Genomic DNA, 13,450 nt, shown 5'->3' with positions numbered 1-13,450 from the left:
GTCAGTCTTACCTCTGTGGTCAGCACAGTTTTGGAAAGAATTCTGAGGGATAGGATTTATGACTATTTTGAAAAAGCATAGTGTGATTAAAGGCAGTCAGCATGGCTTTGTGAGGGATAGTTCATGCTTCACAAATCTTATTGAGTTCTTTGAGAATGTGACAAGACAGATTGATGAAGGTCGAGCAGTGGATGTGGTGCATGTGGACTTCAGCAAGGCATTTGATAAGTTTCCCCATGGTAGGCTCATTCACAAAGTCAGGAATTATGGGATACAGGGAGATTTGGCTATCTAGATTCAGAATTGGCTGGCTGACAGAAGGCAGAGGATGGTTGTAGATGGAAGTATTCTGCCAGGAGGTCAGTGTTGAGTGGGGTCCTGCAGAGTTCTGTTCTTGGGCTTCTGCTCTTTGTAGTTTTTATAAATGACTTGGATGAGGAGGTTATGGGGTGGGTTAGAAAATTTGCAGATGATACAAAGGTTGGAGGTGCCATTGATAATATCAGGGCTATTTCAGGCTGCAGCATGACATAGGATGCAGAGTGGAGCTGAGAAATGGCAGATGGAGTTCAACCTGGATAAATGCAAAGTGATGCATTTTGGAAGATCGAACTCGAATGCTAAATATAGGATTAAAGACAGGATTCTTGGCAGTGTGGAGGATCAGAGGGATCCAGGTATTCAACCACTAGATTCCCCAAAGGTGCCACTCAAGTGGATAGGGTTGTTAAGAAAGCATATGGTGTTTTGGCGTTCATTAACAGGGGGAATCACATTTAAGAGCCACGAGGTTTTGCCACAGCTCTAAAAGTCCCTGGTGAGACCCACTTGGAATATTGCGTCCAGTTCTGGTCATCCTACTATAGGAAAGATACAGAGGCTTTGAAGAGGGTGCAAAGAAGTTTTACCATGTTGCTGCCTGGACTGGAGGGCTTGCCTTATGAAGAAAGGTTGACAAAGCTTGAACTTTTCTCTTTATAGAGGAGGAAGAGAGGTGACCTGATTGAGGTATGCAAGATTATGAATTCATTTGGAGATGCCGGTGTTGGACTGGAGTGTACATAGTTAAAAATCACACAACACCAGGATATAGCCCAACAGGTTTAATTGGAAGCACTAGTTTTCAGAGCGCCGCTCCTTCATCAGGTGGTTGTGAAAGCTAGTGCTTCCAACTAAACCTGTTGGACTATAACCTGGTGTTGTGTGCTTTTAAGATTATGAGAGGAATGGATAGAGTCAAAAGCCAGAGACTTTTCCCAAGGGCGGATTGTCTGGCACGAGGGGTCATAGTTTTAAGGTATTAGGAGAAAGGTATGGAGAGGATACCTGAGAAAGGTTCTTGATGCAGTGAGCTGTAAATGTATGGAATGCGTTGCCAGTGGTGGTGGTGGAAGCAGAATCATTAAGGACATTTAAGCGACTGCTGGACATGCACATGGATCGCAGTGAATTGAGGGGTGTGTAGATTAAGTTATTTTATTTTACATTAGGATTAATCCTCGGCACAACATTGTGGACTGAAGGGCCTGTTCTGTGCTGTACGTTTCTATGTTCTATGTTCTACTCTAAAGCTTTGCCCTTGGGTCCTAGTCTCTCCGACTAATAGAAACATCTTCCAAAATCTACTCTGTCCAGGCCATTCAGTATTCTGTGTGTTTCAGTGAGATTCCACACACCCCCACTTGACCTTTCTAAACTCCATCAAGTATAAACCCAGAATCCTCAAACCTTCCTCATATGTTAAGCTTTTCATTCCTGGGACTATTCTCATGAACGTCCTCTGAACAGGCTCCAGGATCAGTACATCATTCCTGAGATATGGAGCTCAAAGCTGCACACGATACTCCAAGTATGGTCTGACCAGAGCCGTATAGAGTTTGAGAAGTACATCCCTGCTTTTATATTCAACTCCTCTCAAAATAAATGCGATCATTGCATTTGCCTTCCTAACTCCTGACTCAACCTGCAAGTTTACTTTGTGAGAATCCTGGACTAGAACTCCTAAGTCTCTTTACACTTCAGGCTTCTGAATTTTCTCCCCATTTAGAAGATAGTCCATGCCTCTATTCTTTCTACCAAAGTCTATGACATCACACTTCCTACATTGTACTCCATCTGCTACTTCTTTGCCCATTCTCCAAATCTGTCCAAATCCTTCTGCAGCCTTCCTGCCTCCTCAATGCTACCTGTCCCTCTACCTATCTTTGTATCATCTGCAAACTTAGCCAGAATGCCCTCAGTTCCTTCATCTAGATTGTTAATATATAAAGTGAAAACGTTGGTCCCAACACTGAGCCTTGCAGAATACCACATGTCACTCACCAGCTGCCATCCTGAGAAGAACCCTTTTATCTCCACTCCCTACTTTCTGTCAGACAGCCAAGCTTCTATCCAAGCTACATCTTGCCTCTGATACCATGGGCCTTTATCTTACTTAGTAGCCTCCTGTGCAGCACATTGTCAAAGGTCTTCTTGGAGTCCAGGTAGATAACATCCATTGGCTCTCCTTGGTCTAACCTGCTCATTACTTCCTCAAACAATTCTAGCAGATTTGTCAGGCATCACCTCCCACTAATGAAACCATGCTGACTTTTCCCTATTTTACCATACACTTCCAAGTATTCAGACATCTCATCCTTCACAATGGATTCAAGGATCTTACCCACAACCGAGGTTAAGCTAATTGGTCTGTAATTTTCTGTCTTTTGCCTCAGTCCCTTTTTAAACAGGGGTGTCACGATCGTGATTTTCCAGTTCTCTGGGACCCTCTCTGATTCTAGCAATTCCTGAAAGATCACCACTAATGCCTCCACTATCTCTTTAGCTATCTCACTTACAACTCTGCAGTCCATCTGGTCAAGGTGATTTATCCACCTTCAGGCCATTCCTTAGTGATGGCCACCATACTCAGCTCTGTCCCCTCACTCTCTTGAATTTTTGGGATATTACTCGTGTCTTCCACTATGAAGACTAACATAAAATAATTATTCATTTCCTCAGCCATTTCCTTGTTCCCCACTACTATCTCTCCAGTGTCATTTTCCAGAGGCACAATGTCCACTTTTGCCTCTCTTTTGCCCTTCATCTCCACAAAGACTTTGGGTAGTCATTCTCACCAATACTGCCATGGCCAGATATTCTGTAGCCACAGATTTGTAAGAATGAGGTTAAGTATGTTTTTCCCTCTTGTTGATTCCTTCACCACCAGCCACAGACCCAGTCCAGCAGCTACGTCCTTTAGGATTCGACCAGCTCGATCAGTAGTGCTGCTCCTAAGCCACTTGTGATGGATATTTATATCCACCACTCAGAGTACATTTTGTGCCTTTGCCAACCTTAGCACTCCATAACGGGTTGTAGATAGGTTAGTGAAAATAAAACAAAGAACTGCAGATGCTGGAAAAAATAAATAAAATCAGAAATTGCTGGAAAAGGTCAGGCAACTGTGGAGAGAAAGCAGAGTTAACATTTTGGATCCAGTGACCCTATTTCAGTTCACTGATAAGTTAGATAGTTTAGCGAATGGGCAAATAAATAGCAAATGGAGTACAATGTTGGAAAAATGATAAATTGTCCATTTTGAGAGAAAGAATAAGAAAGCATATTTTATGGAAGGGCTCATCAAGCAAGGCCATATGGGTAGAGCTCAGGAATAGGAATGTAATCACTTTGATGAGATTGTACTACAAGCCTCCAACACATGGACAGATTATATAAAAACAACAGGGTTGATGTGTCATAGAGTCGTAGAAATGTACAGCATGGAAACAGACCCTTTGGTCTAACCCGTCCATGCTGACCAGATATCCCAACCCATTCTAGTCCCACCTGCCAGCACCCGGCCCACATCCCTCCAAACCCTTCCTATTCATATACCCATGCAAATGCCTAAATGTTGCAATTGAACCAGTCTCCACCACTTCCTCTGGCAGCTCACTCCATACACACACCACCCTCTGTGTGAAAACTTTGCCCCTTAGGTCTCTTTTATATCTTTCCCCTCTCACCCTAAACCTATGCCCTCTACTTCTGGACTCCCCGACCCCAGGGAAAAGACTTTGTCTATTTATCCTATCCATGCCCCTCATGATTTTGTAAACCTCTATAAGGTCACCCCTCAACCTCCAACGCTCCAGGGAAAACAGCACTGGCCTGGTCAGCGTCTCCCTGAAGCTCAGATCCTCCAACCCTGGCAACATCCTTGTAAATCTTTTCTGAACCCTTTCAAGTTTCACAACATCTTTCCAATAGGAAGGAAACCAGATTGCACACAATATTCCAACAGTGGCCTAACCAATGTCCTGTACAGCCGCAACATGACCTCCCAACTCCGGTACTCAATTCTCTGACCAATAAAAGAAAGCATACCAAAAGCCTTCTTCACTATCCTATCTACCTGCGACTCCACTTTCAAGGAGCTATGAATCTGCACTCCAAGGTCTCTTTGTTCAGCAACACACCCTAAGACCTTACCATTAAGTGTATAAGTCCTGCTAAAATTTGCTTTCCCAAAATACAGCACCTCGCATTTATCTGAATTAAACTCTATCTGCCACTTCTCAGCCCATTTTGGCCCATCTGCTCAAGATCGTATTGTAATCTGAGGTAACCCTCTTCCCTGTCCATTGCACCTTCAATTTTGGTGTCTTCTGCAAACTTATTCACTGTACCTCTTATGCTCACATCCAAATCAGTTATGTAAATGACAAAAAGTAGTGGACCCAGCACCGATCCTTGTGGCACTCCACTGGTCACAGGCCCCCAGTCTGAAAAACAACCCTCCACCACCACACTCTGTCTTCTATCTTTGAGCCAGTTCCCTATCTAAATGGCTAGTTCTCCCTGTATTCCATGAGATCTAACCTTGCTAATCAGTCTCCCATGGGGAACCTTGTTGAACGCCTTACTGAAGTCCATATAGATCACATCTACCGCTCTGCCATCATCAATCTTCTTTGTTACTTCAAAAAATTCAATCAAGTTTGTGAGACATGACTTCCCATGCACAAAGCCATGTTGACTATCCCGAATCAGTCCTTGCTTTTCCATATATGTGTACATCCTGCCCCTCAGGATTCCCTCCAACAACTTGCCCACCACCGACGTCAGGCTCACCGGTCTATACTTCCCTGGCTTGTCCTTACCACCCTTCTTACACAGTGGCACCACGTTAGCCAACCTCCAGTCTTCCGGCACCTCACCTGTGACTATCGATGATACAAATATCTCAGCAAGAGGCCCAGCAATTACTTCTCTAGCTTCCCACAGAATTCTAAGGTACGCCTGATCAGGTCCTGGGTATTTATTCACCTTTATGTGTTTCAAGACATCCAGCACTTCCTCTTCTGTAATCTGGACGTTTTGCAAGGTGTCACTATCTTTTTCCCTACATTCTATATCTTTCATATCCTTTTCCACAGTAAATACTGATGCAAAATATTCTTTTAGTGTCTCCCCCATTTTCTAGGCTCCACACAAAGGCCGCCTTGCTGATCTTTGAGGGGCCCTATTCTCTCCCTAGTTACCCTTTTGTCCTTAACGTATTTGTAAAAACCCTTTGGATTCTCCTTAACTCTATTTGCCAAAGCTATCTCATGTCCCCTTTTTGCCCTCTTGATTTCCCTCTTAAGGATACTCCTACTGCCTTTATACTCTGTATTGGGTAATATTAACTATATTGGGACTCATTTAATGCCAGGGTCTTGGATTGAGGGGCATTTGTTAGATGCGTATAAGTCAATTTTATGAAACAATATGAAATAGTCCAAATAGGGAAGTGGCCATGTTAGATCTGGTGTTGGGGAATGAGTCTAGCCAGGTGAGCAAAGTTTCATTGGGACAGCATTTCAGGAACAGTGACCATAATTCCTTAAGTTTTAAGTTATTTATAGATAATGACAAAGTAGTCTCTGGGTGAAAGTATTAAATTGGGGAGGGAAGGCTAACTACCACAACATTAGGCAAGAACTGGGGAGTATAGACTGGGAATAGCTGCTTAAGGGTAAATCCACACCTGACATGTGGAAATCTTCTAAAGGCCAGTTGATTAGTATTCAGGACCAGCATGTTCCTGTGAAAATAAAGGATAAGGAGGGCAAGATTGTGGAATCTTGGATGACAAGAGAAATTGAGAGCTAAGTCAAATAAAAGGTCACACAATACCAGGTTATAGTCCAACAGGTTTATTTGAAATCACAAGCTTTCAGAGAACTGGTCCCTTTGTTAGGTGGTGTGAAGAGACTATAACCTGGTGTCATGTGACTTCAGACCTTGTCCACCTCAGTCCAACATCAGGACCACAACATCATGGCTATCATTGACACTAAACTGCAGGCTCAAAGTTTAGAGAATCTCCAAGAAAATCATGCATATTGACACATCCTTCAAGTTTCTGCAGAGATGCAAGAAAGCACAGAAAATCCCGAAAGGACTACAGATCACCATCCCACTCAAGTTGACCTACAGCATATACTACGTTGAAAACCTCTGCTGTTGCACCTCTCACACACTCCTCAATCATCTTGTACACCACCTCTAAAGCAGATGCCACAACCTTGAAATCAAGATAGAATTCATATTCTCAGCTTGTGCTCAGAATACAGTGACCAACTACAAGACACTGCCAAGAAGATGAGGCAACAGAAAACGCCACCTCCATGCACACCAAGAACAGGAAACTGGAGAAACCGGTTATTGTTATGGAACAGGCCAGGCCCCCACAAAATATTTCAGGAAAGTGGTCCAGACCCTAACTTTGCTAGTTATTTTAAGCAGGTGTTAATGCGGATATTCCAGGAGTGATGCAGCTGGTCAACCCACTTAGTTTTAAACAAAACAGAATTTATTTACAATATTATCAAATGAAACACAAACAAAAGAGAACAGAACACAGGATAACTTAAACTATCCAAAAACCCAACAGATTATCCCAAGTTAATGATGCTGCTCGGAATACTTGCAACAAACCCATAAACACCCATTGGCAAAAAAAGGAAAAATTAAACACAGGTTCTTATAGGAGAGAAATCAGAGAGAGAGAGCACCAGCGTGGACCTGCTTCTTTGAGTTCAGCAGCTTCAAAACCTGCCTGACTGCTTTCAGTGAATAACCAGACTGCCAAAAACCAAATCAAACCAGAGAAAAACTGAGCTGGGAGAATTAGCCATTTCCCTTTCATTGTAGACATTTTTTTAAACTTGGAAGTCTTTTGCTTGAGGCAATATCTGTTAGCTATATTCATATTGTCCCTAAAATACATCCAAACCCAGACCTTTCAGAGTCTGTGTTTTTTACGACCTCTCTGAAAAAAAAACTAAGGACAACATAATCTTGTTAAAGGAGCAGCATCATCACACCTCCCACCTTTAGATAAAAAGAATCATCAATATCCAATGATGGCTTCATTTTAAAACACATTAATCTTACAACACACATATACTTTACATTGAATATAATCATGCAAACATGCACTACTACATTTTGTTTCAGTCTGTTTCACTCATACTACCGAACGCCTCCACTTCTCACTCAAACCTCGACAATGCGTCGACAATCACATTTTCTTGTCCTGCCACATGTACAACTTTCAAATTGAATGGCTGTAGCAACAAACTCCATTTAAACATTCTGGAATTTTTGTTCTCAAATTTCTCCACAAACTTCAATGGATTATATTTTAGTCTCAGTGTATGATTGTCTCAGATATGTGACTTGTAACATAAACATTGAAATGTAATGCTAACACCAAGCTCAAAGTCTCCTTCTCAACTGTCGAATATTTCTGCTGATGAATGGTCAACTTTCTGGAGAAATACTCAATAGGTCTTCCTATTTTCTCATTGTCTTCTTGCAAGAGCACAGCACCAACACCCATATCACTTGCATCGATAGCCACCTTGAATGGATTTGCATAATTAGGTGTGGCTAATACTGGGCAGTGCTTAACCCAGCTTTCAGGCTGTCAAATGACTTCTGATAGTCCGTTGCCCGCTGAAACCTCTTGCCTTTCTTTAGCAATTAAGTGAGTGGAACAGGAATTGTTGTACTGTTTGTTTTATTGATGGTATGGGAAATTCCCCAATTACCTTTGTTTTTGCATCCTGTGGGGCTGTTTTTCCATGTTCAATAACATGGCCCAGGAAGGTGACTTGGGCTTTGGCAAATTCACTTTTAGCTAGGTTTATCACCAAGCTTGCCTTCCGAAGTTGATCGAACAAGTCTGATAAATATTGCAAATGTTCCTTCCATGTATGACCAAAAATCACGAAGTCATCTGATTTTTCATACCAAACAGCATGACTTTAAACTGAATAGTCCATTCGGTGTTATGAAAGCTGAAGTTGCCGTCACTCTTTCTGACAAAGGTACCAGCCAGTATCCTCAGAGCAAGTCCAACTTAGAAATATAAGTTGCTGCCCACCTTCTCAACACAGTCTTCCAAAAGTGAAATCGACTATGTATCAGTCTTTGTAACAGCATTGACTTTGCAATAGTCTACACATAACAATTGGGTAGCATCTGGTTTTGGCACCAATACTATGGGTGAGCTCCAGTCATCGTAACTCACTTTGATTATGTCATCTTGGAGCATGCGTTCAATCTCCTTTTAAACCTGTGCCAACTTTAGAGGAGTATGCCTATAAGGATATTGCTTAATTGGAATAGTATCTTCTATATCTGCATAAGTAGGTTAGTACTTCCCAGTTTATTTCCACATCTCCCATGTGAGAGTAATAACGCTTTCAGGTCATTTTGATTTTACTCTGCAAGGTAACTCAATAATTTATCCCAATTCTTGACAACTTCCTCATTGTCCAATTTAATTTGAGGAATATCCAATTCAGAAACCTCTGAACTTGGTTCTTCCCTCTGTGTTGTAATCAATAACAGTCTCCTTTTGGCTTTCCTTCCCTGTCAAAATACCTTTTGAGCATATTCACATGACACATTCTGTGAGATTTATTTCTGTCTGAAGTCCTTATCAAATAGTTCACCTCACTCAATTTCCTTTCGACTTGATATGGTCCACAAAACCTTGTTTTTAAAGGTTCACCTTTCACTTAAAGTAACACTAGCACCTTATCTCCAACTGCAAACTTATTAGTTTTTGATTTCTGATCTGCATCCTGTTTCATTGCATGCTGTGATACTTTTAAACGCTGTCTCGCCAACTCCCCCTCTCTATTTAGTCGTTCTTGAAAAATTGACACATAGTCCAAATATGTGGTCTCTGAATTCTGACTTACCATTTTTTCCTTAATCAATTTTAGCAGTCCCCTCACTTCATGCCCAAACACTAATTTAAATGGAGGGAATTTGGTTGATTCATTTGATGCATCTCTGATTGCAAAAAGTACAAACAGAATTCCCTTATCCCAATCATCTGGATAGTCTTGACTATAAGCCCTCAATATGGTGTCTAATGTATGATGCCACCTTTCTAACGCTTCCTGAGACTTTGAATGGTACGCAGTAGATTTGAATTGTTTTATTCCTAAGCTGTCCATAATTTCCTTGAATAATTTTGATGTAAAGTTTGACCCTTGATATGATTGTATCTCTGTGGGTAGTCTGTATCTAGTGAAAAAAATTGACTAATTCCTCTACAATCCTCTTAGCAGTGATATTGCATAATAGAATGGCCTCTGGAAATCTAGTCAACATATCCATTATTGTTAACCAAATACTGATTCCCACTTTTTAATTTAAAGTAGGGGTCCTACACAATCAATTAAGACACTTGTAAAAGGTTCCTCAAATGCTGGAATAATATTAAAGGTGTGGGTTTTATTACTGCCTGTGGTTTTCCAATTATCTGACATTTATGACACGGACTGAATTATATCCTTGTGCAGTCCAGGCAAGTAAAAATGTTTTTTTTATTTTAGATTGTGTTTTTCTCATTTCTAAATAACCCTCCAGCGGTAGCTTGTTCAATACCTGCAAAACCTCCTCTCTACAACCTGCTTGCAATACGACTTGATGAACCTCTGCCCATTTCTCATCTTCCTAAACATGCGATGATCTCCATTTCCTCATTAAGACATAATTTTTAAGATAATAACATTTAGGGATACATTCAGATTCCTTTTCTGTGTATGCCTTTTGATACAATTGCTTTAAATTTTCATCTTTCTGCTGTTACACAATTAACTTATCTGAGCCAAAGACGTTCTGCTGTGTCATCTATCTGCTGCTGGCTTGTCTCAACCATTTGATCAACCAGAGTCTCTGCTAATTCCACTTCAACGTTCTTATCTGTAGTCTTTCATTTCTCCTGTTTCAACTGGTAACTTTATGATTTTGTTACCAGTCAGCAAAAATCCCTGGTTATGTGTCCTGCAATAGTTCAGTTGCCTGAGTTTCCACTGGCTTTTCAACCACAGTGGGCAGCTCTCCTACCGGCGAATCAGCTATATCATTAGCAAGGACAAACTTTATTCCTGGAGCTGAGAATTTGTCAGTACTCCTACCACTCTTCACTCTCCACTGGACACTCTAACCTCACTTTGCACAACTGAGCGCTTCTTGTCTCACCGTGAATGCCCCGTTACTCGCATTTTTTTCTGGAAATAGTCTTTCAGAGGTACATATCTCCTCCTCTTTCAACACCACAGTTGAGAGAATCTTTATGTTGTAACCTCTTTACCTGTTGCTTCTGGCCTATGCAAATAAACTTTACCTTTGCAGGTATATGTTTTAAGAAGATCTGGCACTTCCTCCTTAACCAACCTCCGACCAGCTTGTACATTCTGGTGCAGCTTTCTCGCCTTCACTGTGCTTTCTATTACCACTCCGGCAAAATTTACTGGCTTATCCTGTTTCCCATTGCCTCACTCTCTCGGCGGAGCAGGGCCTCACTCGGCGGAGCAGGACCTCACTCTCTCGGCGGAGCAGGGCCTCACTCTCTCGGCGGAGCAGGGCCTCACTCGGCGGAGCAGGACCTCACTCTCTCGGCGGAGCAGGGCCTCACTCTCTCGGCGGAGCAGGGCCTCACTCTCTCGGCGGAGCAGGGCCTCACTCTCTCGGCGGAGCAGGGCCTCACTCTCTCGGCGGAGCAGGGCCTCACTCTCTCGGCGGAGCAGGGCCTCACTCTCTCGGCGGAGCAGGGCCTCACTCTCTCGGCGGAGCAGGGCCTCACTCTCTCGGCGGAGCAGGGCCTCACTCTCTCGGCGGAGCAGGGCCTCACTCTCTCGGCGGAGCAGGACCTCACTCTCTCGGCGGAGCAGGGCCTCACTCTCTCGGCGGAGCAGGACCTCACTCTCTCGGCGGAGCAGGACCTCACTCTCTCGACGGAGTGGGTTTGGCAGTGTCTGTTTGTAGACGCGATTACGTTTGGTTAACGATTTAAATTTAAAAGTTTTTTTTTAAAAAAGCACGGAGCGGACCCAGGATCTGGTGTAGCGCAAGCTCACCTGGGTAGATTTTTTTTCCTATAAAGGTGCGCAGGAGATGAACCCGGGGCACTACAGGGGTAGTGCCTCCCACCCGCCCTCCTCCTCTAACCTAATAATAAGACCCGTTGTGGTAAGCAGATAAGTGCTGCATTTTGCTTGTTCTATTCTTTAGTCCTAGTTTTTTTTTAAGGTTACTTTTAGAGGGATGGCAGTGAAGGCAGTGCAATGTCCTCTTGCAACATGTTTGAGGGATGCCGTGGTCATCCCTGCTGATTACACTTGCAGGAAGTGCACCCATCTCCAGCTTCTCCAAGACCGTGTTAGGGAACTGGAGCTGGAGTTGGATGAACTTAGGATCATTCGGGAGGCAGAGGGGGTCATAGAATGGAGCTTTAGGGAAGTAGTAACTCTAAAGATTGCAGACAGATGGGTGACAGTGAGGGGGACTGGGAGGAAGCAGCCAGTGCAGGGACCCCCTGCGGTCATTCCCTCAAGAACAAGTATACCGTTTTGGATACTTGTGGGGGGGGACAACTTACCGGGGTAAGCAATGGGGTTCATGCCTCTGACACGGAGCCTGTCCCCGTTGCTTAGAAGGGAAGGGTGGAGAAGAGCAGAGCATTAGTTATTGGGGACTCGATAGTTCGGGGCACAGATAAGTGGTTTTGCGGGGGCGAGAGAGACTCACGATTGGTATGTTGCCTCCCAGGTGCAAGGGTACGTGATGTCTCTGATCGTGTTTTCCGGGTCCTTAAGGAGGACGGGGAGCAGCCCGAAGTAGTGGTCCACATTGGCACCGACGATAGGTAGGAAGAGAGATGAGGATGTTAGGCAGGCTTTCAGGGAGCTAGGTTGGAAGCTCAGAGTTAGAACAAACAGAGTTGTTGTCTCTGGGTTGTTACCTGTGCCACGTGATAGAGAGTCGAGGAATAGGGAGAGAGAACAGTTAAATGCGTGGCTACAGGGATGGTGCAGGAGGGAGGGATTCCGGTATCTGGACAACTGGGGTTCTTTCTGGGGAAGGTGGGACATCTATAAACAGGATGGTCTACACCTGAACCTGAGGGGCACCAGTATCCTTGGGGGGAGGTTTGCTAGTGCTCTTTGGGGGGGTTTAAACTAACTCTGCAGGGACATGGGAACCTAGACTGTAGCTTTAGGGTGCAGGACCTTGAGTGTAGGGAGGTTAGGAACATGGCATCAATCTCGAAGGAGGGTGTCTGTAAACAGGAAGGTGGCTTGAAGTGTGTATACTTCAATGCGAGAAGTATACGAAATAAGGTAAGTGAACTTGCAGCGTGGGTTGGTTCCTGGGATTTCGATGTTGTGGCTATTACAGAGACATGGGTAGAACAGGGACAGGAATGGCTGTTGCAGGTTCCAGGGTTTAAATGTTTTAGTAGGGTCAGAGGTGGGGGTAAAAGAGGGGGAGGTGTGGCATTGCTTGTCAAGGATAGTATTACAGCGGTGGAAAGGACGATGGATGAAGACTCGCCATCTGAGGCAATTTGGGCTGAGCTTAGAAATAGGAAAGGTGAGATCACCCTGTTAGGAGTTTTCTACAGGCCTCCTAATAGTCCAAGAGACGTAGAAGGATTGCGAGGATGATTCAGGAGAAGAGTGAAAGTAATAGGGTGGTTGTTATGGGGGCTTTAACTTTCCAGATATTGACTGGGAAAGCTATAGCTCGAGTACGTTAGACGGGTCAATGTTTGTCCAATGTGTGCAGGAGGGTTTCCTGACACAATATGTAGACAGGCCAACAAGAGGTGAGGCCATACTGGATTTGGTTCTGGGTAACGAACCAGGCCAGGTGTTAGAATTGGAGGTGGTGAGCACTTTGGGGACAGTGACCACAATTCGGTGACTTTTACTCTAGTGATGGAGAGGGATAAGTGTGCACTGCAGGGCAAGAGTTATTGCTGGGGACAAGGAAATTATGATGCGGTGAGGCATGACTTAGGATGCGTGACTTAGAAAAGTAGGCTTCAAGGGAAGGGCACAATCGATATGTGGAACTTGTTCAAGGAGCAACTATTGAGTGTCCTTGATAA

Source organism: Hemiscyllium ocellatum, chromosome 30 (genome assembly GCF_020745735.1).
Source record: "Hemiscyllium ocellatum isolate sHemOce1 chromosome 30, sHemOce1.pat.X.cur, whole genome shotgun sequence".
NCBI lineage: Eukaryota > Metazoa > Chordata > Chondrichthyes > Orectolobiformes > Hemiscylliidae > Hemiscyllium > Hemiscyllium ocellatum.
Note: the sequence above shows the minus strand (reverse complement) of the source record.